This window comes from Ambystoma mexicanum, chromosome 1p (genome assembly GCF_040938575.1).
Source record: "Ambystoma mexicanum isolate Mex_15411 chromosome 1p, UKY_AmexF1_1, whole genome shotgun sequence".
Taxonomy (NCBI): domain Eukaryota; kingdom Metazoa; phylum Chordata; class Amphibia; order Caudata; family Ambystomatidae; genus Ambystoma; species Ambystoma mexicanum.
This window is the reverse complement of record NC_090921.1, coordinates 656298273-656325344: the sequence shown is the minus strand read 5'-3', so window position 1 is coordinate 656325344 and position 27072 is coordinate 656298273. Positions and strand designations below refer to the sequence as shown.

Genomic DNA, 27072 nt, shown 5'->3' with positions numbered 1-27072 from the left:
TTTTGGCAAAGACATGAGGCTTCCGAGGAGCGTCTGTTCTGCACTGGTTGCTCTGGCGGGAAGGATCCTGAGCTGCAGGTCTGCAGGGAGGAAACACAAGCTGGTGAGTGAGTGCTGGGGAACTGCATGTATGCGTGATCCTCATAATCGTGCGAGTGTGGGTGAAACCCTTAGTTCTATTCAATCTGCGAATCAACCTAATCTCTGTCAGTGATTGTGGAGAGGGCCGGGCTGTCACTGCAGTTGCGAGTACGAAAAGCTGCTTGCTGGTGTGATTCCTACTGACCCTGCAGCAAAGTGCCATTTCCAAGGTAAGTATTAAGAGAAGTAACAACTGTCTTTCATAATGTGCTAACGCTTGCCTGAGTCCCATTGGTGGGGATCCCACAAGGGCTGGGCTGGGGTGGGGGTGGAGTTTGGGGGGGTGCTGCCGAGGATGTGGGCTTTAGGGGGGCGGAGCTGGCAGTTGACCTCCTTTCAAACTAAATAAGCAAAATAATAGTTTAAAACGGTGCATTTTTTTTATGCTGCTTCTTTTCCAAACTATATATCAATTCCACTTTAAACCACTTCCATGGCACTGGTGATTAGTTACTTCACTATGTGGATAATAGTTTTGACCCGTGTTGCTGAGTAAATATTCCTTAAAATGCACAATTTGCATCCCATTGTATAAAAAAAAGTCCCCTTGGGTACTATTGAAACAGGGTGAGTTCTGTTCGCAATAAGCAATGTTTTCCTTTACTTTACCACACCCGGCACACCACCTGCAGCTCCCCTCTGAAAGCAGTTGGGTGGCTGCATCGTGTCTTCTGTTAGTAGGGGTATTTATTAATGCAATGTTTGTCGGATACCTGTATATTTATTTATCTATGCAATGTTCATTGGATACAGGTATCCCACAAACATTGCATACATAAATAATTAACCTAGGTCGATGTATCTGACAAACATTGCATAAATAAATAGACCGGGTTGTAGCTAAGGACTGTAACTTCCTCTTGCATGGGGTCACGAGAGGAAGTTACAGTTTGCTCACAGGTGCTTTTTTTCCCCCCTTCTCCCCAGCGCAGAGCAGGGGTTTGGGGAGGCTGATCTTGGATCCGGGGAGAGCCAGCCCAATGACCAGCGCTGCTGAGTTGTAACATTGCTATTTCTCCTTGTTGCAGGTCTGGCTGAAGTCCGGCATTGAAGCGCTGATGAACCACGTGCAGGAAGGATAGCTGCGCTGATGAGAGATAGACTCCAGAGTGCAGAAAAGTCAGAAAGGAGTCGCATGAAGTCTATGGAAGTAAACCAGTGTTGCTGATTTGGTCCCCTATGATGTGGTTTTCCCCTTTTCTTGCAGGTCACTGAATGAGGAGTTACAGAGGTTAACTGGTAAGCGTTAAGCAGCTTGTACAGATCAAAGCAGAGCTGCACACCTGGGTGTGGCCTTTTATAGCCAGCCAGTCCCATTAGCTAGCGTGCACTTCCTAGATGCTTTCCTTGGCCTGATGATCGGCCATCTTGATGGAATTTGGAAGTTCCTTACTGTTCGATGCCGAGCCTGCCATAGATGGGTCCAAATGGCCCCTTCCCCAGTCTTCCCAAATCTGGGGGTGCCCTTAGTGTGTGATTGGGAGTGCGAGCTACCCATTGAAGGTGATGAGGTGTGCAAATGCATGGTGGTCTTGAGAGTGATCCTGATGGCACTCCCCCCGAAGGCCCCTCTCAAGGAACAGCTACTGGGTCCTGGTTTGGTTGGGTGCTTGTGATGAAACCTAGTGAGTAACCATGGGGCATGTATGTTCGTGCTGCGTTCCCATGTCTGATCTTGTGGTCCTTAGCCCTTCCAGTCTACTAGGTAATATAAAGTGTTTTGCACCACCATGAGCCTTTGATACTCTTGACTTTGTATTCCGGCTCACTTTCCGCAAACACTGGGGCTGGGGGTGTCTTGGTACGAGTGCCTGGTTGAACTGGCTTGAGCAAGGACACATGAAATACCGGGTGTATGCACATATTGGGAGGCACAGTTTGTTTTACAGCTACTGTGTTTATTATGGCCTCAATTCTGTAAGGCCCTAGGAATTTGGGATTTAATTTTCATGGTCCCTTCAGAGGAATGTGTTTAGTCACCAACCATACTGCATCACCTATTTGATAGCCTGGAGCTTCCTTTCTGTAACGATCTGCGACGAAGAGTTCATGTTAAGACCTCTGCTATGGTGAGCACTTGCACTGCATGTGGATTAATGAAACAAAGGTTAACGTGATGTGTGCTCTGGTTTTTCACTATCATTCTATTAATACACAAGTTATTATGTTTTTAAATCTGAATCTACTTGTTAATGATGAATGTTTTAATGTGTTTCACATGCTAAGTGCCTCTTGTAATCCCGGGATCTACATCTATCTGGCTCATGCGGTAGGATCTTGCTCATGAGGTGGGGGTGGAACCTGGAGCCTCTACTGGCGACTGGAGCGTGATGATTGGAGTAGGTGATGGGTTACTGAACCCCTCATGCAGTCTATCATGTGTTTTAGCCATTCATAACGGGCATGTTGGATGGTTGGCAGTTCCCCAGTCATGCTGTAGGTGAAGAAAACAGATCCTCTGTGGGTGCATTGGGGGTCACACCTGCAGAACTGGTGATGGGGGGTGGGGGACGGGGAGTGCAGCTCCTAGAGCGTGCCTCTGTAGTCTTGGATTTGGCCTGGACTTAAAGGTGCGGGGGGATAGCGGGCTATGATCTTAAGAGTTCTGGATTTGATGTGTGTGCAGGGGTACCCTGCAGAGTAGGCTCTGTGGCCTTTGGATTACAGGACCTGGAGAGAAAGTGTAGTGAGTCAAGACTAGACTTGTTAATTCTGAAATTTTAGTCCTAATCTCTTGCATCCTTGAGCAGTGCACAGTCTACTACCACCATGGCCTTTGAAGTCACAGCAGTGGACCTGGCATTCTCGGGTGCTGTACCTGTGAACTAGTAAATGGAATTCCTCAATTATTTGTGTTTCATAGGAATTGTGGGGTACGCTCGCAAGCATTGGGCATCAGAACCTGATAAAAAATGTAGTTGAAGAGAGCTAAATTCTGGGATTTGTAACCCTTTTGTCAATTTTGTCTGCACTAAAAATAGTGTTGTGCGGTCCTGGACAGCAAGCCTTTGCTGCAGCCTTAAATTCACTCATAGTTCTTGATGTGGGTGCTTTATTACTGTTAAGGAGTTTGTAATGTTTTCTAATTGTTAGATATTTAATGTGTCAGATGATTCCCCCTGAACTGTCATTGTAAGGGAGCGTGGGTGGTGTAGGAATGAGAACTAGGAGGAGAGGGTGGGAGTCGACATGGATGATCCTACGGGGATGTCTACAGAGTTAATAAAACTTGTCTGCATTTTCAAATGCTCCTTAATACTGTACCATGCTGATGATATGACATTTTATCCCATTTTACAATGTTAGGTTTTACAAGATAGCATAGACCTAAATATGGGGCTGAGCAGCTATGCATTCTTTCTGCTGCCCTTTTGCCATGTTCTGGTATCTACTTACTTTGAATTATTTCTTTCTTCATACATTTTTTAATAGCTTACCTGTCTTAATTGTGGGGGGAAACAGAGGCTAGCCAGGTGTAAGTGAAGAACCCATTGCTGGAGCTCTGGCCTGCACTACAATGGTCACAGCGCTCACTATTCACCTCACAAGCTGTCTCAGTGCGATCTAGCTGAAGCCGCAAGCCTGCCGCACCAGTTCTAAATCAAGTGGCTGAAGGCAGACCTGGGTAAGACTCTTATTACACCAGTAGTGGGTTTCCAATCCAAGTCATTAACTCTCAGAAGACTGCTTTGTAAAAACACTGACAGGCACTTTGTTTACGTTGCTGGAAGAAATGGGGCTAGGTAGATGCCACTGGTTGGTTAACTTGTGATTACATGCCTTGGGCTCATCTGGGTCCCCGAACTGGGGAAGTACGGGTTGGCCCCATGTCAGAGGTGAATACTAGCTTCTTGTAAGCATGGTGTTCTAACAAATTTGAATATCCAGATAAAAATGAAACCAATTGTGTCAAACTAGAAGCCATCACAGGTAGAAGCTAGGCTTTAAAGTGAAGTTTATTTTTTTGCTAGGCTGATGCACCTAAAAACACTTGTGTACAGGTGCGTTATGAATGCCATAGCATATCATTACCCAGTAAGAAGTGCCATTTGTTGCTATTATTATGTATCATATTAATGTTTGTGCTACTATTTCAGTGTACTGGGACAGAATGGATTTGCATCAGAAGGTGGTCATTGAACACTGCCTGGAACTGGCTCTTCAGTGGAAAAAAAAGGGGGACCGGAACAGAGTGTTTTAATCTCATCGCAGTACTGGTCCGGCAACAGCATCAGAAGTAAGCACCCCTTGGGTAAAAAAGAAATTTATTTGATGCCCCTATTAAAATAAATGCTTTATTTCATCAGTCAATATGCAAGTGAAACCTTAGTCTTCCCCCTGCCTCTTGTCTTCCCCTCTTCATCCGGCATTCCTGTGAAGACATCTTGTGGTCGATACCCTTGTAAAATTTGCAATAGACTACGTAAGCCTACAGCGCTATAATTATATGTATTGTGCTTACACAACTGTTTCACCAAAGCACCATACAATGGGAATAAATAACCAATTAGGCAGAAAAATAGAAAAGCTGTAAGGAACTAAATAAACAGACCACCAAATACAGAGAATATTCTTATGGATGTGACTTCATTAAATATTTGAACAATTTCCAAATCTTGAGAAACCTAATCATTTTTCATTTCTTATATGCACGGAGGACATTTCTTCTTGTAGCAAACCTCTTGGTGTACCCTGTGAAACCAAGGGCGACAGTGATGATGGCAAAACAAAGACAGATGAGCACCTTGGCACGCTACCTGCCGGACCTTGAATGTAGCAAAAGGGAAGATTAACACGGGAAGTCATCGACAAGAAGCTATAAAAGGTACAAAAATGCCATTCAGAACACACATGTTAAATATATTTATTTGAAGATTGTACATTGAACATTGTCTACTGTGCTTCCTTTCATCCATGCATCCCTTCTCTACTTTCTCCTCCTAGTCTATCTCTACTTTCCCTTTACTATCCTGATCTAACCTCTCCCTATCTGTCCCCCTCTCATTCTCTTTCTTGCTTTCTCATTCAAGCACATACAACTAAACTGGTACCAACTACGCAGTCCGAAAGCCTTACTTTCGCTCCATCCTAACAAAGCAAACCCTCCTCCAAGTCCTCCACCTGCTGCACATGCGTATGTTGCCTTTTGGTCCTACTTCAACTCTTCCCAACCTCTCCTAAGCATCTTTCACTGCCAGCTGACACTCCTGGATTTTTATAGCCCTCCCTTTCCTGTCTAGATACTTCCTTGTGCTTCCAATGGACACATGGCTCACTTGTTTTCCCCTGTCATTAACTAGCTGATCTACTGTCATTTCCTCCCATACCCTTCCATTCTGTGCTGGGACTTCCCTGGAAGTCTTCATGAGGGCCTTTTTCCACATCCCTTTTCAATCTCCATTTTTCTACTGCTAGCCATGAGGACACTGATTGTGTTCTGTTCCTCTTTCTATCATTGGTGCCTCACTTTACAAGATTTGTGGAGTGTTTCTGGGTCTGCCCTATTCCTGTGCAGTCTCTTGCTAGTTCCAGTTGCCCAGCAACTCTGTGCTTCGTGCAGTGAGTGTTGGTCTCCCATTCTGCTCCTGAATGGGGAAGGATAGTTAATGTCCATTAGGGCAACCAGTTTGCTCCTCCTGTTCTGTACCGGGTCTTATCCATAGGGCCGGAAACAGTAGAAACCCAGATACATTGTATGCCCAGGGGCGTCATGGCCTAAGGCCCCCAACGCCCTCACCCCTCCACTGGGATAGGATCAGCTCTGGCATATGCCTTGGTACGCCTATGACGGGTTGGGAGGGGTCAAGACCCTGACCCGGCAACATGGTGGAAAGAACCTCCAAATAATTAAAGATAAATTTAGAAGTTTGGTTGCCCAAACACCTAACCTGGTGGGGAAAGGTACTAGCAATAGTGAACATAAATCGAAAGTGGATGGAGCAGTTTTTCTCCTGGACAATAAACCCAGTACAAAAGGAGGGCCACCGCTAACATGATGCTGACAATTTTGTAGGCATGAGGGAGTAGGAGACGTTTTTTCTGTGATGGATGGCTAAGAAAGCTTGGGGACCTGGATTACCATGGGATGAAATGCAGTGGGGTGCTTCATCGCAGATGTCTAAATTCAGTATAAGATCTTTATTTCTAAGGACTAATGGCAGACCAATGTGTGTGGTACCACCAACTAGTCTTGTTAGAAGAGGGAAGCATGTTAAGTACATCATGGAATCCAAACCAAATTATTCATTTTTATCTCTGCAGGTTCCAAAACCCATACATGTATTGACCATTAAAGAGATGGCAGTGTTGCAAATCCAAGCTCCCATCAGATAAGTAAAATGTCCTGCTAATACCTTTCCTCACTTAAATTACTACTTTTTTTTTTTTTTTTTTTTTTTTTTTTTTATTAAGCATATAGAGTAAATAAATACAAACTTTTGCTTATTTCGCTCACTTACAAGGCCAAACCATATCTTGAAGTCTTCTTTATATTTCTATCGCAATTCCTCCCATACTTGTCACTTTTTAATTGTTTATTCAAGTCCTTTTTGGTTTGGCCTAAGTGTAGACATATATCAATTACTACTTTTGGATGTCCCATGCAGCTGCACAGTGACAAGATTTTCTTTATCTGTGTTTCCTATAGGTTACTTAGAAGACCAGCCAACAAAGGACTCTTGTTGACCCTGACATCTTTGGTATGTTTAAAATAATTTATCTTTTCCCATTTACAAACACCGTGGTCCTCAAAATTAAACTTGGATTTAGGTACTAAACTTAGCATTCCTTGTCTTCCATCCATACAATCCCATGTAATTCTACCAGTGCTCTGTGCACTGATAAATACAGTCACTCATCCACACATTCACCCATGCTGTGGCAGGAGAAGTAGATTGGTGCCACAGGGCTGTTTTTGTATCTGCATGAGCAATGTGTGATGTGTGTACATTATGTGTTCGTTTATGTGCCATTATTTGTTTCTGTATGTATTATCTGTATTTTTAGATATCGGGCAGTCTGTGTGCGTGTACATCTCTGTTTCCACATTCAAATTATTTGCTGCCATCATTGGTAATAATGGTGCTTGCTTGTTATTTGTGTCAGGCTGTACCAATGAAGCTGCAGTTTGGTGTGGCACCAGGTACAAAATAGTGCGAGGTCAACTGCAAAATGTGTGGCCTAGGCATTGCACAGAGTTTATCTTGGCAACTGGTGAAAGTCTCTTCCAAACAAGTGCTCCCCTGTTCCTCAAACTATCAGGGACAACCTTGCCTCCCTTCCTCCAGCCTTGGCTGATTTCTGCAGACACTCCTTTGCCACTGGCTCCATCCCACTACCCCTCAAGCACTCACTTGTGCACTCTCTCCCTAAAAAGCGCTCTGCCAACCCTTGCGGCCCTGCTAATTACTCCCCTATCTTCATTACCCCCTTCCTGGGCAAAATCTTGGACAAGTTGGTCATCTCCCTACTGATGCAGCACACTGAATCTGTTGGTTGTCACCACAACAACCAGCCTGACTTCAGAGCAGCCAGAGGCACGGAACCTGCTCTCCTGAACACCCATGAAGACTTGCTCTCAAATCTGAATTCCAACTCGCCATTTGTTCTCATTATTCTCGATCTTTCGACTGCCTTTGACCTGGTCAATCATACCACCTTTATAAATTGGCTCTGTGATACCCTTGGCATCACGGACCTGGCAATGGACTGGTTGACCTCCTTCCTATCTGACTGACATTCCCAGGTTCAACTGGGCCCTTTCCTCTCATCTCCCACACTCTCCACCTATGACGTCCCTTAGGGCTCTATCCTCTCGCCGTGGCTCTTCAACATCTACCCTGCTCCTCTGGCCCACCTGATCTCCATCTTCTCAACTCACTTCCACTGTTATGCGGGTGATAAGCAGCGCTCCTTCACGCATCCATCCACTTCCTCTTCCTCTCTCATTCCTGACTGTCTGATTGCTATTCAGGTATTGTGCGCTGCTAACAATCTCTGCCTTAATGCCAGTAAGACTGAGATACTTCTCATTGGGACCCCTGCTTCCTCCTTTCCTCCTACTCTCTGGCCACTATTAGGCAGAATTATATGCACTACTCTTTGGGAACACCACACACAATTAAGACTACAAGTGACAGTACAAATTCATCTTTGGTACATGCCCGTACTACACAGTAAAAGTGGTAGCGATGGCTTTGCAGCCAGACTTATGTCAAGAGCAAGTGAGCAGTATCAATACTTACACAGCAATTAGGACAGCAATTACTATGATTCAAACAAACACTGACTCAAGGTTTCTGAGTAAAAGACTATACATTGACTCAAGGTTTCTGAGTAAAAGACTATACGTTTATTAACACATCAGTTGTATAACATTTCACTAAATTAAAGCAGTTTAAAAATTACACTCTTAATAAACCACACCACTCCCAATAGGTTCCAGACAAGTTAAGTTCACAAATGAAGTGGGAGCAAAATGGCACTCCATAAGTTTAAAAGTGAGGGGAAAGACAAAGTCAGGAAGAAATTGACCAGCACCAACAGGTAAGTAAGCAGGGCAATCTAGAAAGAGGAACTACAGTGATGGAATCAAATCAAACCGGCTTAGGGCCAAAGTCACTAGGACAAAAGTCTCTTGCTCAAGATCACACAGCTCATGGTAGTTTGCGGTTAAGTCTTTGCCAAGAGTTCCCGACGAAGTTGGTCAGCAGAAAAGTTAGTTTAAAGAGTAGAGAAGGACAAGCCCTCGGATTGGAGAAAGATTTCACACACATTCACCGCGGCTGAACGAAACGAACAACCGGATTCGCACAGTACCTTTTAAATGGAGAAGAAGCTGTAGCTGAGGCAGATGTTCCTGCAGGCTCACGGTTCCTGAAGCGACTGTCGGACTGACATGAAGTAGGAAGACTGGAGGGTCCTGCACTGCCCAGGGAAGAAACCAGCAGCAGAGCAAAGCAACGAATAAAAGGTGCACTTCTTACAACCCAAGCAGGTCCCACCTTGCTGGCTATCCGGCCCACTGTAGCTCTGTACATCGAATTCAACCAGAGGAGGGATTCCTGGCTTGCAGTTTGGGCGAACTGGTTGGTCCCACCAGCCGCAGGGGAAGAAGATTCCTGGTGGATCTTCTGTCTTTGGAGTTTGAGGATTCGGACCTGCAGCAGGGCTTCACCGGGCGGTTCAGTCGTGGTAGAGGTCCTCTTCCGTCAGCTCCTCGTCGGTTCTTTCGTTCCAGTAGCGACTCTGCCTTTCCAGACCCAGAAACCTGCTTTGTATGCAGTTTTCCCCCATTCACACAGCCTTGCTGTCAATCACACAGCAGGGTGGCTGTCGGGATAGTCACCACAGCCAATCAGTTCAGAGTGCGACATGGGTCTCCAAGGAGATCCTGTGCAGGGAGTCCTAAACCCCCCCTCACATCCTGTCCCCCTCCCCCCCAGACATACAGGCGGCTTAGGAGGGCTTCTGCGAAAAGACAGTGGACAAAGGAACCAAACCTGGTTTGGCGCGTAGAGTAAAACACGAGAAAGACTTTTACTAAATGAAATGGTGAATAAACCCACCCAGAACCGTAATACAACATATATATGGTCTAGCGTGTTTAAGTTTGAGGTTACCAAGATAGCCTAAAACAATACCAAGGTAATTTAACTTAACCGCGGTAGTTAAAATAGGGTAGTTGCCACTGCCACCAGCCAAGTCTTGATGAAAAGGGAGAAAAATAATGCTCAGGGAGAAACAGACAAAAAGGGATAAGTATTAAGCCTTTCCAGTACTCCATGTAAGATGCTTTGTACTGGGTCTGTGGTTTTACAGAGACTAATAAAGTTAATGGCAACTTTATATGTTCTGGGAGACAGTAGTCAGTCCCAGAAAAATGCAGTTTGAAGTCTAAAAGACAACCTTGTGTCACTGCACTGAAGGTGCTGTGTAACACACAGTAAAAAGATGATGCCTGTGGAGCAGGTGAGGCTCCACAGTCTATGAACACAAAAACGTTAAACACACACAGCAAAACACATGTAAGAGTGGGGAAAAAAGGCTAACAGTTACCAGGTGAAAGAATTAATCTAGAAATCCAGCAAAGCTGCCGAGGGACTCATTAGGTAAGGGAAATTAACCATTCTGGTGAATTCTCCCTAACAGCCACCCTCCATGGGTCCCCTCCCCTCACCCTCTCGTGAGGCTAAAAACCTTCGCGTCATTTTCAACTCCTCTCTCGATTTCTCTCGTCACATCGTGGATCTTGCCAAGAAGGCCCACTTTCAGCTGCACCTCCTCAGAGGCATTCTCCATTGCCTCCCCTTTTCCCAGAAACTCAATGTCTCCAGAGCTCTGGTCTGCTCTAAACCGGACTGCTGCAACAGCCTCTTCCTCAATTTACCTTTATCCTCCCTTACCACCTTCAACTAATCCAGAATAGGACTGCTAGACTTATCCTTGGCCTCAAGCTCATGGACCCCCATCTCTCCAGTCCTAAAACCTCTCCACTGGCTCCCCGTGACTGTGAGGATCAAATTGACCCTCTGCATCCTCCACAAGGCTTTCTGGGGCATGGGGACTGCACTACATCCAACTCTGTCCCCCTAAACACCTCCCTGCTAGAGCCCTTCGGTTTTCTAGCTCCAATTCTCTGCAGATCAGATGCTTTCCTAAGCAGAGAGCAGGGGGTAGATCTCTCTTCGGCATGAACCTATGTGGAATGGCCTCTGTGCCCCTCTCAGGCTTGAGCCAGATCTCCTTTCCAGAAGCTTCTCAAGACCCTCCTTTTCTCTTTCTTTTCTCTCCCCCACCCCTGCTAATGCTCCCCTCTGCCTCATGGACTGTCTGCCTGGTCCCTGCTGAGTCCTACATGGCACCAGTCCCTCCTCACCCAGTCTTCCCCAGCACTGTGGTCTCCCTAACCTGCACATGCCATTCCATGCCCCCTTCCCCTCACTAGCTTGACTGGGTGTGCATCCCTACCGAGCCTGGTCCACCCCCGTCCTCGCACTTAGCATGTGGTCCTCACTCCCTGCATCCCCTGGCACTTGCCCACCTGGCCTCCTCTTGGCACTTGCCTAGCCCAATGGGCCCTCTTATTCCCCTCCTCCCCCTGTACTTGTATGCCACCACTCTACCCTGTAATTCCCTCCCACCCTAGAATTTTCCCTTACCCCCTGCCTGTATCCCTCCCCACTCTCCTCCCCCTGCACTCCTTGTTACTGCACGTGCACAATCCGAATGACACAAGGCATAGCGGTACCATTTTGTTTTCTTCCCTGCCTCCCCACCCACACACTTTTGTCTTGTGGCACCTTAACACCATTTCATGTATAGGCGCTATATAAATAAGCAGTAAATAAATATAATTTGTATTTTGCATTGTGGAAAGTGCAACACTTTGAGCCATGTGAAATTTGTCACCATGTGCAAGACTGACCATTTAGTCTCTTTTTGTCCTCCTCAAATGGAATGCAGCAAGTGACATTTGCTCGGAGCTACTTATCTAATGCTTGTAGATTCCTGGAGCTCAGTTATTTTGACACCAAGCAATACCAGGAGCTACAGTTGACTGCCTAGTTAAACCGCTGCAATTTAAATATACCTACGTGAAAATAACCAGTTTTGGGAATGTGTATAAAGGAGGATTATGACACAAGTAAAATACAGTATATTAATAATAGAACCTAGTGTATAGCTTAAAATAAACTTTCCACAAATCAATCCCACCATAAAAAAATAGCAAAACATTATCAAACACAATTCCAATCACATTCCAATGAGGCATACATAATGGACAATAATTTGGATCTTAAATGATAGTTACATTTGTGGCATGCCATATACTAAGCTGTTCATTCTCCAGATATGTTTCCTGTATACTAGGTGATGCCGGATACCTTGGAGCTGCTCATAGGTGCCCCTATCCATCAAATCTTTATTTTGATTAGTAGGAACATGTCCCCACTCACAATCTCATAACCTCATTGCTGCTAATAACAGGTAGTCGATAGTCAGATGACTTGAGTTACAATCCAGATTGCTTTTAACCCAGTCTTTGTTCCAAGAGCTACTTCTATGCTATTCCAGCTTCCCGGTAAGAGAGCTAGACAACTGCTAGTGTAAGGATGGGTACTCGAAAAATAGACGAAATATTGTTGCACGCCAGGGTTTTCGCCTGCTGCATTTTACAAGCATAAGTTGGGTTTATGGAAATCTGATTAGGTCTGAGGGAACAGCAACACCTTATGTTGCTGATGGATTTTAATGTTAACTCGGATTGGTAACAAATCCCTTTTTATTTTGGGATAGCTGTTCAAATTTGGATATGAGTTTATTGGTAGTTGATTAAAAGAAGCACAATGTACACATCTTTCACTGAAGAATGTTTAACATCTTGAAATGAAGGGGCTAAGGGGAATTTGTTTGAAGGGTTAGACGATTTTAGACTTCAAACACATGCAAAGTAATAAACGGCTATTGTAATACAAGGCTGCTCGATGTCTAACAATGCATAGGCATTTAGGCTTAGTGATGTAAACTGCACCACTGTCCCAAATTGGGAACATTTTTAGACCAGCATTTATTCGGTCTTGTTTGTGCCCTCCTTGCGCAATTCTCTCTCACCTGTGTGTGATTCTCTGTCCTCCCTCCTCTCCCTTGGATCCCTAGTAAATATCTGTCTCTAAGCAGTCTCACACTAGTCTAATGGTCCTCTTCTTCCTTTCTTTGAATCAGAGGCACTGTGGAGCCGCTCGCTCCAAGCGGTCTGCCACTCATTGCTAATGGTTAGCCTACTTTCTGACAATCTACCATGGAGGAGGCGCTTGCTATAAGCGGTCTGCCACTCTGTGCTAATGGTTGTTCTTTCTCCCTTGTTCTTTCTCCCTTTTTCTTTCTCCCTCTTTCTTCCTGTCCTCCCTTCACCCCCTTAGATCCCAAGTAAATATCTGTCTCTAAGCAGTCTCGCACTATTCTTATGGTCCTCTTCTTCCTTTCTTTGAATTGGAGGCACTGTGGAGGGGCTCACTCCAAGCGGTGTGCCACAAATTGCTAATGGTTAGCCTACTTTCTGACAATCTACCATGGAGGAGGCGCTCGCTATTAGTGGTCTGCCACTCTGTGCTAATGGTTGTCTTTCTCTCTCTCCCTTCTCTGTTCTCCCTTTTTCTCTCTTTTTCTCGCTCTCTTTCTTTCTTCCTTCCTTTTCATTATAAGCAGTAAGTCACAGTTAGCTAACGGTCCTCATTTTGCTTTTTTTAGAATTTGAGTTATGCATGTTTATGTCAGTCACACCATGCTAATTTCATACACACGCTCACAAGGGGGATACAGGGCTTCATCAAGTGGCCAGGGGAACCATATTTCCATGATGAGGGCACAGAGAAGTAAGACCTTCGCACTGGAGAGTCCAAACTTTACAAAGTGGGTATGGGGAACACGTTGTGGACACCTGATTCTGAAGGAGTATGTGACATGCCTCAATAAACTGGAGAATTAGCAGACTTTATTTTTAAGTCCCCCACATGACAAAACTCTGATCTTGGCCAAATCACTATCTCTAATGTCTATTATGCCACAAATGGTGTTGCTTTCCAGCAGGAAATATTCTTCCGAAAAACTATCGAATACTCCCTACACTTTAAAACAGATGAAAGGTTTTGCTATTTTTGCTTCGTATGTGGTTAATATTACTATTTTCTGATAAAATTGTTGCTGCATCAGGGAATTGGCAGAAAAGATGCTTCTAACTGCCCAATTGGTTTGTTTCTGTTTCTAATGACCGCGTACAACATGCCCCAATACCTGGAAGGCTTAATTTGTACAATTACTTGACAACATTCACACACATTGTAATTACCATTATTCTGTTTTGAACGCGTGTGCCTTGTAAGTTGCTTGCGTTTTAGTCAGATTTCCCTACTCCAATCGAAGGATGTGAAATCAAGTTGGATACTGTCTGGGATTAGAATTGTGATTTTGCTGAAACCTCTGGGAGGTGAGAGCTGGTGCTCTGGGGTTGAGGAACACACCAGTAATTTAGCAGGCTAGGAGAAGCAAATGCTGGACTTGTCTAAATATGGGATGTTGTTTTTCAAAATGCTTTTATTGTGCGTTTCCAATATAGCATACATTAGCTTCACCTATAGTTCTCTTCTATGTGCTGTAGGAGCTAATCTGGCTTCATCAGTGTTTTTTTTAAAAAAAAATGTATTTCATTTGCCAGTGGCCTCTATATGCCTAATGGTCGGCATACAACGGTTTCTTTAACTTTTAAACCCACTAAACTATTGGTTCACATGGCTTTAAATGTAATTTATAGCTGTTGCTTACGTTCATTTGACCAGTGAAGTTGTTTTTGGTACTCTGGCACACCGAGGACATTTATGACATTTGAGCGACTGGTGAATTTAGATTAAAAAAGACAAGTCAAGAGCCATAACTGGAGGAGTAACCGACAATTCAAAAGACGTGTAGGTGTGGTGTAGCAAGAGTCTAGCATCCTAGAGAAAATTGCTGGTTACAATTGTAGGGGTCGAAATTAGGATTTCTTGACCACGATCAAAATTCTGCTCCTGTGTATCAGGAATCACCAATTAGCCTGGAGCTACGCATGTGGGACCAGTGGCTAGTGCATCGAGCACAGCAAATGTAAGCTTTGCTTAAGACTCACACTTTAACTTATTGTCCATTTTCATATATAATCCAATATGCTTTACATGTCTCTTAAGTGTATCCATGATTCTCTTTTATACACATACCCAAACCTACCCAGTTAATATTACATAACCATGTTTGTATAGCACCACTTGCTTGGGGTCTCAGAAGTAGCTTCAGGCAGCTCTTGGTTTCGAGGTAACCAGGCTCTCCTTGGCTATAACCAGGAGCTAAATAACTCCTAGCTCCTGGCAATTTCGATCACTGCTATTGTTTTACATGTTTTGTTATGGATCTACATCTTATGTGATGTTTGCAGTGTAATGTTGTCATGCAATCACATGGTTGAAAGGCTTGTAATATATTTTTTAGGTGTGCTGCCAGTGATGCACAATCAAGTTTTCTTCAAATCATATGTGCCTTTTCTAAGTCACTGCAGATAGGGGAGAATAGCTACTTCAGCAGATTCCAGGTCTGTATTTGAGGTTTTGTTAGTAAACTCCTAAAACACAACCTGGGAACATTGGGGGTCATTATGACATTGGTGGTAGCCGTGCCTGTAGTAAAGGCACGGCTGCTGCCGGTGTCATTTTGTTTCTGGCGCCCGCAAATGGGCAATTACCGGGTCATTACGGCCCTGCCGGACCCGTTAATTGCCCATTTGCGGTCACTGGAAAAAAGATGCTCCCCATTCCCAGTCGGCCCCATAGGGCTGAATGGGAATGGGCAGCTCGGATGCACCGGCACTGTTAATGACGGTGCCAGTGCATCCGAAATTCTGTGCTCACAGGTGCTGCTCTGTGGGTGCCTTGGCGGGCAGAAAGGCACCCGCGAGCACAACTCGTAGTTTGCTGGTTCGGGAATTACGGTACCGGCAAGCTTACAGGTATTGTAGTTACCGAACTGGTAAACTTATAATGAGGCCCATTGTGTTTTAAGAGGTTTACTATTTAATAAAGTAAAAGTGCACTTAAAAGACGGAACTGAAAACTATTTGCAAAGGTTTACACGCTTTGTAAATTCGGTAAACCAAATGTTTACTAATGAGAATTTCAGGTGTACGCTAGGTTTACAAATACATTTTCTTGGTAAATGAAATGTTCATTTGTACCTTGTGTACATTGGGTTTACAAAGTACTCATGATTTGTAAACTATGGCAAACTTAAGGTTTACAAAGTATTCATGATTTGTAAACCATAGCAAACTTAGGGTTTACAAATCGCTGGACCATAAAGTCCAAATGGACTTGCATAACTACATTGGTTTACTTATGTGTAAACGCAATGTAAACCAAAGGTTTACAGAAAAGGTTTCAAACACTCGTAAACCTTTGTAAACTTATAGTTTGCATAGGTTTGCATGCAGTGTACCAAATTTGTAAACCATGATTTGGCATTGGATGATGATCCTGCCACAGACATCCAGTTAATTCTTGAGATGTGGAGGGCAGAAACAGGAGTAGCATGGGACAAGAATATGATAATTATTTACCACATGCTGAAGAAAAGACTTCCAAAAGAAGTCCAGCACAATTTAGATAAAGTAGTAGGGATGAGGCCAAGAGATGGCCAGAAATTCAGGTACACATTGTGAATTTCTGCAAGAGAAGACAGGATAAAGAGAGGGAAAATGTAGAGCAGGCACAAAAGAGGCTAAGCTTGTTCAAACAAAATTGGCAAAGATTTGTTTAGAAGGGGCAGTAATTACAAATTCTATGGAGAGACAGCAGGGGCAACCGGGACAACAGACACATTGAACAGGTTATGATGCAGGGTTAGGTGGATGGGCATGTTCCCGGTCCGAGGCCAATGAGAAGGTTGCTGAGGGGCAGACGAGGATTTCCACAGTGAGGTGTGTCATTTGGCGGGTTCCGGAGGAATGGATCTTCGGTTTAATGGGCCAAGAGGAAATATAGTGGAGGATTGTATGGGTTTCAGTGTTAGTCATGTGGAAGGTTGGTGCACATGTCACGGGATTGCCATGAAAGGCCACTGTACTCGAGCTCAACAGATGCAAGCCTGACCCTGCCATATGTCCTAGGTCCTGTGCAATTGCAGCAGGCACGGGTTTAACAGAACCCAGCAACTGTGGCTGCACAGATCTTTGGGATCCCACCGACCATGCCAGCACAAGCATCATCGCAGACATGGGAAAATAATTCTTTACCCCAGGAAACAGTTGTGCACTACACTGGAGCTAGTGTTTTTGGGAGAAATCCTTTTTCTCTCCCAGGTGCTAATATGTACCAGGAATAGGACAGCCCACAGGGATCTCTGATGTGTCCCGTCCTCTCCATTACCACCGATCCAGTAGAGGAACCCTGGATAGATGTGCAGGTAGGTGACCAAATGTTTTCATTTACGGCTGACGCAGGAGCTACCAAGTCTTTTATTAAGCAAGATGAGGACCCCTTATCAGTCAAAACAATGGACATGCAGGGATTCTCTCTGGCTGTCTTGTAGATTTCTTATACTGAAAATCTTTGTATCAAGCTAGGTAATCAAAATGTATCAGCCCTTTTACTGTATTGTACGGATACCCCAGTAAATCTTTTTGGAATGGACAGTCTGAGCAAATTGCAGATGTCGATTGCCTTCATGGAGGAAGTTATTGTATGTTCAACCCCAGGCGGAAGTAGCACATTTTCAGACCTGCTGTAATGACAGTGTGATTAGGGGGGCTCCTGTGCATACTGCATTGTTTCTCTATGGGGTGATGCTTTTGTTGAGGTGGGTCCTGGGGATCAGAAATCAGTCCCTGCGACAATCATTTGAATTTTTATTTTGGCCTGATGTACCACAGGAAATAACACCAGGCACCATTCTTACAATAATCTTAGAGACTGTAATGATTAAGAAGAACAGGGTGGTTCTCTCAGGCACAGATCAGGAATGCGGAGAGGGGCGCACAGTATGTTGCATCGATCCAACCTTAACGCTAAGGGACCTGTCTAACGAGCAATAGTTTGAAGACACCGAAGACGCAAGAGAGATGGTCTTTGAAACTTGGGTGGCTTGCCAGATAGCGATGGAGCATAGGAAAGTATCACAGACCATGCTTATCATTAAAGATACATTGGGCCTCATTACAAGTTTGGCAGTAGCCTTACCAGTAAAACCGGCAGGCTCCCGCCAAACTTGGAATTTTTTCCGGCACCCACGGATGGGCAGCCGGACCCGGCAATTTCCCATTCGCGGGCGTCAGAATGCATTACTCCCCATTCCCATGCCCTATAGGGCTCAATGGGAATGGGGAGGTCGGATGCACCGGCACCATTAAGAATGGTGCCGGTGCATCCGACATGCTCTTCTCTCGGGTGCCGGTACGGCCACCAGGTCTGTCCTGGTGGCCGTAATGTCACCTGTGAGCAGAACTCTTAGTTTGCCGGTCTGGGAGCTATGGTACCGGCAAGCTTACTGGTACCGTAGTTCCTGGACCGGCAAACTTGTAATGACCCCCATTGTCTTTTTGGAAGGAGGATTTGGGAAAAGTGGCAGACCATTTTGGACCAGCAATCCTCATGATGTGGTGCTGCTAGAAAGTGTTGGACCAGTGAGGATAAAATTGAAACCCGGTGCAATATTACCACGTGTTAAGCAGTACCCCATGTCCAAGGAGGCAGCTGAAGGGATTTATGAGATGATTATAGATGGGTTAAAGCAAGATATAATACAATCCTCTGTGTCCCCATGCAACAAGGATATCTATACTGTGAAGAAGGCGAAGGGGTCCAGTTGGAGGATGTTCCAGGATTTGTGCTGCCTCAATAATATTGTTGAGGTGGATTTTATGGTGGTCCTGTATCCCCCCATCATTCTCTGTAACATCCCTAATGGGTTGACCCACTTCATGGTAGTTGATTTAAAGAATGCATGCATTTTTCTCTTTTCCCTTACGCCCTGATTCTAAGTACCTCACAGCATTTAAGTATCGGGGTCAAAGATTCGAACATAAGAAGTTGCTGAGGGGTACTGCAAATATCTGAGTCTTATTAACAGGGTGGTTCAGATGGATATGGGGAATTTAGATTTGTCCAGTACCATAATTCAGTGCATGGATGATGTTTTAGTCTGCAGCATTTCAGAGGAGCAGTGTCGAGGAGACTCAATTACACTCCTCACCCTGATCGCGGAGAAGGGGTATAAAGTGTACAAAGAGAAAATGAAATACTGTCAGACAGAGGTAATTTATTTGAGGCAAGTAATATCGCCCACCAGAAGGAAGATGATGCAAAATATGCCTCAACCTGTCACAGTGAAACAAATGCAGCAGTTTGTGGGGCTTTGTTGTTAGGCAGAATCATATGCAGTAGCCTTTAGGAACAACACACATAATTAAGATTACAAGTGACAGTACAAATTCACTTTTGGTACAAGCCTGTACTACACAGTAAAGTGGTAGCGATGGCTGAGCAGCCAGACTTATCTCAAGAGTAAAGTGAGTAGTACCAATAGTTACACAAAGGACAGCAATTACTATGGTTCAAACAAACACTGACTCAAGGTTTCTAAATAAAAGAATATACATTTATTTACACATCAATTGTAAAACATTTCACTAATGTAAAGGAGTTGAAAAATCAAAATCTTAATACACTACATACCATCCAATAGATTCTGGACACGTTAAGCTCAAAATGAAGTGTGAGCAAAATGGCACTCCAGCAATTTAAAAGGGAGGGAAAGACAAGGCTAGGCAAAAGTTGAACAGCACCAGCAAGTAAGTAAGCAGGGCAATCTAGAAAAAGGAACTCGGCGAGAAAATCAAATCAAGAGGCCCTGGGCCAAAGTCAATGGACCAAAAGTCTTTGCAGAGGATCACACAGTTCAGGGTAGTTCGCGGTTAAGTCTTTGTTAAGAGTTCGTAACGAAGTTGGTCAGAAGAAAAGTTACTTTAAAGAATAGAGAAGGACAAGCCCTCATATTGGTGAAAGGTTTCACACACTTTCACCGCTGTCGGACGAAACAAACAACTGGATTTGAACAGTACCTTAAATGAAGAAGGCGGCTGTAGCTGAGGCAGACGTTCCTGGCAAATCCAGCAGGCTCAAGATTCCTGAAGCGACTGTCAGACTGACACAAAGTAGGAAGACTGCAGTGTCCTGCACTGTCCAAGGAAGAAACCAGCAGCAGAGCAAAGCTACAGATAAAAGGTGCACTCCTTAAAGCCCAAGCAGGGTCCGGTCCTTCTGGCTATCCGGTTCACTGTAGCTGTAGCTGTGCACAGCAAATTCGACCAGAGGAAGGAGGCCTGGCTTGCAGTTTGGCAAACTGGTTGGTCCACCAGCTCAAGGGGAGAAGATTTCTTGCAGATCTTCCCTGCCGTCGAAGTTTGGAGATTCGGACCCGCAGAAGGGCTTCACCGGGAGGTTCAGTCGTGGTAGAAGTCCTCTTCTGTCAGCTTCTCTTCGGTTCTCTCGATCCAGTGGCCACTCTGCCTTCTCAGTCCCAGAGACTTGCTTTTTATTCAGTTTTCCCCCATTCACCCAGCCTGGTTGTCAATTACACAGCAGGGTGGCTGTCCTGGCGGGACAGTCACCTAGCCAATCAAACAGGAGTGTGACTTGGGTTACCAAGGGAACCCCTGGCAGGGGTCCTAAAACCCCTCCCTCACATCCTGCCCACCCAGACTTTCAGGCGCCTAAGGAAGGCTTCTGTGCAGAAGCCCGCCAAAGGTCGGCGAACAAAGGGACCAAACCTGGTATGGCGCGCAGAGTAAAACATGAGAAAGACCTTTACAAAAAGAAATGGCGAATAAACCCAGCCAGAACCAAATTACAACAAATATGGTCCAGCGGGTTTAAGTACGAGGATACTAAGATAGCCTAAAACAATACCAGGGCTATTTAACATAACCGCGGTAGGAAACATCGGGTAGATACCACTGCCACCAGCCAAGTCTTAATGAAAAGGGAATGAAACAATGTTCATTGAGAGACAGACTAAAAGGGATGAATATTAACCCTTTCAAGTACTCGATGTAATATAGTTTGTACTGGGTCTATGGTTTTAAAAAGACTAATAAAGTCAATGGCAACTTTACATGTTCTGGGAGACAGTAGTCAGTCCCATAATATGGAGTTTAAAGTGGGAAGTCTGAAAAAGACAACCCTGTGTCAATGCACTGAGGGTGCTGTGTAACACACAGTAAAAAGATCATGCCTGTGAGGCTCCACAGTCTATGAACACAAACATGTTAAACACACACAGCAAAACACATGTAAAAGTGGGAAAACAGGTTCACACTTTTACCAGGTGAAAAAAAAATCTTAGAAATCCAGCAAAGCTGCTGAGGGACACTAGGGAAATTAGCCACTTTGGAGAATTCTCCCTACTATTTGTCACTATTGTCGATCATGGATTTTTGATTACTCTAGTTATGTGAGTCCTTTATTGCAGGACCTAAAGGAAGCACAGAAGGAGCAAACCAAAGTCTGATAGAAGCGTACCGAGTGATCGGCACTAGATTTTTGGGAACTCAAGGCTGCCATCAGCAATGCTCTGGTCCTGGTGATCCCAAATTACAAGAAGCCATTCTTTTTATTTTCCCATTCAAACAGGTAGGTGATGACAACAGTCCTGACCCAGCAGACATTGCTAGGCCACAAACCTTTAGCATATTAAAGCAGACCCTTAAACCCAGTAATGCAGGAACAGTTCACTTGCGAACCAGCTCTTGTGGCAGCGGTTTTTGCAATTCAAAAGTCTTCAACCATTACGATGGGTTGCCCGGTGACGATGAACGTAGAGCATGCAGTCTTTGCGATTCTAGAAAACTGTAAATCCACATTGACGACTCAGAGGGAGTCAGGGTATGAGGTCATCTTATCAAATTCATCAATTCATCCTGTGCGATGTCACCTAGTAAATCCTGCATCATTTGCAGCAGAGCCAGTACAGTCTAAGGATACTGTTCACAATTGCACCACCTATGAGGCAGAAGAGGAAGAGAGGGTACATTTGAAAGAAAATGCCCAGGAGGGGGGTGAGGTGATTTTTTTTTTATGGGTCTTCAATCATCAACCAAGGGACGGTAGAGAGGCATACGGGTGCAACTGTCATGGGTCTTGTGGATGGGACGAACTGGGTCGGATTGATGAAATGGTTGCCTTCTCATTATTCTGCACAAGCGGCAGAACAGGTTGCACTTATAGAGGCACTAGAAATGTGTAAGGGGAAGGCGGTCACTTTTTATTCTGGCTCTGCTTATGTCAACTCCACCGTCCATTCTGGGTTATCAAGATGGCAGAGAAGATTATTTAGGAGTTCTGATGGGTCCCCTGTCCAGCATGCATTCGTCTACTTAGGTGCGCTACCCACACTAACCACACTAATTCAATAGCTTTCGAAATGATGCCACAGACAAGGTGTTGAAGGAAGTGGCATATTTTCCTTTCACAGATTCCCATTTGCTTTGGATACAGCAGGTGACGGGAAAGATAGTAATGCTTTTGACCCTAGAGCAACTATAATACCCATCACATAATTCTCTACGACAAATCTTAGTAGAGCTCCAGGAGGATTGGTTTATCCCTAACTTACAAGAACAGGTAAATTGATTTGTAGGGAATTGTGTAGTGTGCAAGGAGTTCAATCCCACAAATATCATGAGGTCAGTGACAGGGGTCTTGCCCAGGCCATCGGGTCCATTCAAGCGGCTCTGTATCGATTTTGTGAATGTGATAAAGAGTTGCAGTAATTACAGATATCTTATTGTGGTGGCTTGTGGCTTGTCCAGTTTCCTGGTGGTTTGAGGTTGGTCTCTGTGTACACCATGATGCTAAATCGGCTGTAAGATTTCTGGTCAGAGAGGTATTTCCGAGAGAATTTTTGAAGTTCTAATATCCGACAATGGAGCCCACTTCTTTAATGCCTTGTTCACAAAAATCACTTTGCTGCTAGCAATAAAGCATTGGTTGTGCTTGGTGAATCACCTGCAGACCAATGGAACTGTGGTGAGGCTCATTGGGGTCCTTAAAGTCAGGTTAGCCAAATTGTGTGCAGAGTTAGATAAATCATGGATCATCTGCCTCCTACTAGCTTTGTTTTACTTACAAAATCAGCCAAGGAAGGACCCTATTTAAGCTCTCACAAAATCATGACTGAGCATAGGCTACATACACCTCTCTCACCTACATGTATGACATCATATGCACACAAGACCACAGCGATTTTAGGTGAGGATTTCATGGAGTATCTTACAGCATTAACAAAAATTGTTTACATTATATCATCACAAGTTCTGTCTTCTCACCAACAGACAACAGGAGAAAGCGGGGAGACTACTGACAATCAGCACAAGATACAGCTTCTCCCCAGGGACAGAGTCTACATCCGCACCTTTGTGCATTGCTGGAATGAGTAGTGTTTCCATGGTCCACATGCAGTAGTCTACGCGACTCCGTCTGCGGTGTATGTGGAGGGCAATAAGAGTTGGATCCACCTAAAAGACATTCTAATGGATACCGGCAGCCCTCGACCTGCACGGGAGCAGGAGCAGGCATAGAAGTGAAGTATGCCCTAGGGATTCACAGTTTGTTTTAGTATGAGGGAGGTTGCATATGGAGATCTGGAGTTTAAACAATTTTGCTATAAGAAAAGGAATGTTTATGATTGTAAATTGTGTAACAATAGATGTTTTTGTGTTTTTTGGGTCCTTCGGTCATCATGTTTGAAGATGACAACCAATTTGAATTTTCTAACATTATGAAGTATGATGAGAAAATGTTAAGAGGCAAAAGAAATGTTGATAATTATTTTTTTGATAAGTCAAATCCCATAATGGATGCACATGGTTTTGCAGCTGAAAACATACGGTACTGCCATATGAGGAAGGTGGGGAGAGAGATATTAATAGGATATTGCTACATCTGTTCCCTCATTCCCCATGCTTCTGGCATGCCTAGGGTGTTTATTCCAAATGAAATGGAGGTAGCAGATGTGCTATGTCTAGTGCATTTTGCCTTGTCTAGGGTTTTTAGGGCAGTCCATTACAGCATCAGTTATATCAAGTGATGAGAGCTGCTCAATGGCTGAGCAGGCAGAGCACACACATATTATGTGTACTCAAAGTGTTCAATTGATTTTGGTAGGAGTTCTTTTTTCTGAAAATCGATTGGAGCAAGGGGTGAAGAGCTGCAGAGCTGGAGGAATGAGGGGATTCTCAGACGAAAGGGTGGCACAAATAAACAGAGTGTGTGGGTCAGTATCTGACGTGACTCAAAGTACCAGAGCAACCCGTTAAGGTACATACTTACCCATTTTTCTCTGTTTTAAGGGTGATGGCACGGTGCCTGCTTGCACAAATGGGAACTGCAGTAACACTCTATGCATTGCGGATTTGGCTGGGGGTACGGCTGCCCTTCTTGACAACTTCTGGATCTGTAGAGAGTGTGCATACAGGCAGTTGCCACCAGCCTGGTGAGGTGTGCGCAGTTTCTCTATCCAGATGTCCATCCTTATAATCCCTGAATAGCACTTAATGTTGGCCCATCCAATGCCTGAAATTACATCTGCGCCTCCTTCATCTCATGTGCCCTTTGTGTCCCCTTCATCACCATATAAAGACAAATCGGAGACTGTGTTTGATGGCGAAAATCACAGATAATTATTCTGAAGGAAAAGGTCCAACTACCTCTCAACAGCATTATCACAGGCCTTAGCATTCCTGCTCGATATCAGCTATTTAGCCACACAGAAACCTTTTTTCCCTATCTCCTGGCACCTGGCATTCAAGCAGTGGCAAATGCCAAATGGCTTTGGGTGACCAGGTACGAACCTCTTTGCTCTTTGTGAACACTTCTGAATCTGTGTTTAGTGCCGTTAAGGAAGAATTTGCAAAACTGCTACTCTGCCTCTTGACAGAAATGGGGGGCAGAGTATGCCAGAAAATAGGGAGTAACTGCTGTACATTTGTGTCTCCAAATGACAGAGAATGGCAGACTCACCAGAACTATCGCTGCTCTGCATAAACTGAAAGAGGTAATGGAAACTGAGGATGGGATCACCAATGACTTATGGATAGACTCTTTGTTTGCATGGCTACCTACCAGGTTGAGCCTTGGTGTGAAGATCGTGATGCCTATTTTTGTCTTTTTTTGTTTTTTGTTCCCGCCCGTTAGTTTTACGTTGTTGCTCTGCACAGCTACCAACAAGTGCAGCCAAGTGCAGCCATGATGATCATAACCATGTCCAAAACTAGAGCCACCACTACTTCATCCCACTCAAACTGAAGCTGTTTTGTTTCCCTCACCAAATTGGCATGCTTGTGTGGAACGATGAGCAGATTGCAAAAATGGTGGGTGGACGTGTTGGGTTGATTCAGCAGAGAAGGATGTCCATATTGAAACCAGGGTAAGAGATGGTTGTAGAGATATTCCCCAAGAGGATGATTATTTGTTAGTGAAAGTATTAACTATAGGGGCAAATGTCGGGGTGGTCAAGGAAGGTATTGTTTATTGCGAGGGATTCATGTTGTGCACAGCATACTGGTGGCAGGAGGGGGGTGACAGCAAAACTAAGACAATGTTGCAAATCCATATGTGTCAAGTTGAGTCAATTGTTGGTGGGATCAATCATTTAGAGTGCATATATATATATATTAGATCTTCATGCACTTAGAAAGATACAATATTAAAGCTGTGAATGCAACAGGAACACCAGTCTATACAATGGGTTATTTTCCATGCTTAGTTGTTAAACAGGCATTCTAAAAGTAGCAGGAAAATGATTTACAGGAAAGGGAATTGGTTACCTAGTAGTAAGGTTGTTCAAATAGGGCAATGTTCACAGTGCTTGCAAGGGAACATATGTTATCTGGCCCTTTCTATTAAAATCTTTAGAGGGGATTAGTAAATAAGGCTTGAAGCCAGGGTCTGATGGTTAACTGTTTTTCCAGATAACCAGAGCCACAGCAATTAAGGCCCCAGAGTCTGTGGAATGGATATGGCTTTTTATTGTTCAAGGAAAATCATGTTTAAGTAGACCTTCCTCTATTTGCTAAAATATGTCAGCGACACCATGTGCAATCATATGCAAATGTTTACGTTATTAGGCCAGTTATTGCTAGCAATTAATACTCATGTTTAAAACATGCACCAATGTCAGGACCTACTATAACGAATCCCAAGAAGAGGTGTGTTTTGAATATGATCTGAAGATAATAATGAATTGTTGCAAAAGTATATAAACTGCCAACTGTTGTTTTATTGTTGAGACTTGGGGTAGTTTGGTCCTGCAACACCATCTAACAGCTCCCTGGAGCTTTTGTACAATAAACCTGCTTTATGTACAACTGTGTACTTGCTTCTTAAGTGGTGGCCTGTTTTGGGTTAAGGTGATTATAGGTCCACACCCTCACCCTAATGGGGAAGAACTGAACCATGCCTGAGCTGAAACAAAAAGCTGGTCTCAGATGTATTCATGAGATGTTGTACAGGAGCAGTTTGCCCATATAATGCTGATGGGCAATGCCCTGCCACCCATCCGCCCATTATGGAGCAAGTTGCAACAAAACAAGAGAAGACAGAGAAACAAACTGGGTCCCTCTAGTTGCAGAAATCCAGAGCAGCTACACATGCCCAATGGGCCATGACTGGCTGTGGCTGTAGCTCTCACATATTGGCATTGATAATTAGGCATGCTGGAAGTTTGTTGTAGGTAGAGGAGCACACCTTTGCAGCCATCTCAATGAGCAGCTGATGGGGAAGAAGGGGTCTTAAATTTTCAGAGCCATAGACTTGTACAATCTTTTCCACTAGTTCTTTGGCACGATGGCTAAATGTATCCAAAAGTGCTGAGGCATTCTCTTTGTTGGAGAATGTTGTAAACATTGCTGCTAGTGTGTCTAGCAGGAAATTACTGAAGGATCGGTGCTCAATAATAGAACATTTGGCTTGACATTTGTGGGGCAGCCATGTGGGTGATATGAGACAGGTGATTGCGGCCTTAGTTGGTCTAGTTGAGAGGGAGGAGGTTTGAGCATGAGAGGATCGGGCAGGAGGTGAAGACTAGGTCAAGCGTGTGAGATTTGACATTTGAACTGTTTAAGGTTTTATAAAGTAAGTCACTAAGAATACAGAGTCATGTAGGTCTTTTGCTGGTTGGGACTCAGGGATGTTGAAATCTCCAAGGAGGATATAATTAAATAAGACAACTTTTGCAGAGGACAAAAAGTTAGAAAGATCATCAACTAAGTTAACATTCCCATAAAATGGCCTGTAAATAAGATGGAATGTTGTTGGTTGAGACGGAGAAACAGCATGACAGGGATTCAAAGGAGCTGTGTGT

The 27072-nt window shown here is 44.2% G+C and overlaps 1 long non-coding RNA gene across 5 annotated transcripts; it reads left to right on the top strand.

The window, feature by feature from the left end:
• On the top strand, positions 1-26081 carry LOC138578637 (uncharacterized). 5 transcript variants are annotated; one of them, XR_011303993.1, is made up of 9 exons: positions 1-103; positions 1170-1380; positions 3574-3766; positions 4239-4378; positions 4799-4966; positions 6403-6474; positions 6788-6839; positions 23045-23297; positions 23877-26081. It is a non-coding gene; the product is annotated as an uncharacterized lncRNA (long non-coding RNA). The 5 variants fall into 5 exon arrangements; XR_011303994.1 differs by having other exon boundaries at positions 23045-23985; positions 24062-26081; XR_011303996.1 differs by having other exon boundaries at positions 23045-24209; positions 24716-26081.
• Positions 26082-27072: the final 991 nt, after the last annotated feature.